Here is a 378-nt window from a genome sequence, read left to right as displayed (position 1 = left end):
ATTAAAATGAAACACCACTCGCTATATATGTGACATTTCAATTTAATCAGGGAAAAACATGGATTTGGCGTTACTTTTTTCAAAACCGAAAACTGGGGGGTGGGTTTTAAGCCAGAGAAAAGCAGGCCCCCTGCTCATCGGGGTCCTGCGCAGCGCAGGAGCAAGGGGCAGAGCCACGGCCCACCCAGGAGTGGCAGCGAAACCCCGCTTGGCCCCCCGGCGCCTCAGTTTTCCCATCTGTACAATGAGAGACAAGCGTGCCCAGGGGGGTGTGGAAACAACCTGCCTTAGGCTCGTGAAGAGCGGCAACTAACCCCCCCCGTGCCTCAGTTCTCCCATCTGCATAATGGGAGGCCGCCCGCCCGGGAGGTGCTACTA

Source organism: Crocodylus porosus, unplaced genomic scaffold (assembly GCF_001723895.1).
Source record: "Crocodylus porosus isolate Cpor-Errol unplaced genomic scaffold, CroPor_comp1, whole genome shotgun sequence".
NCBI classification, from domain to species: Eukaryota; Metazoa; Chordata; order Crocodylia; family Crocodylidae; genus Crocodylus; species Crocodylus porosus.
Note: the sequence above shows the minus strand (reverse complement) of the source record.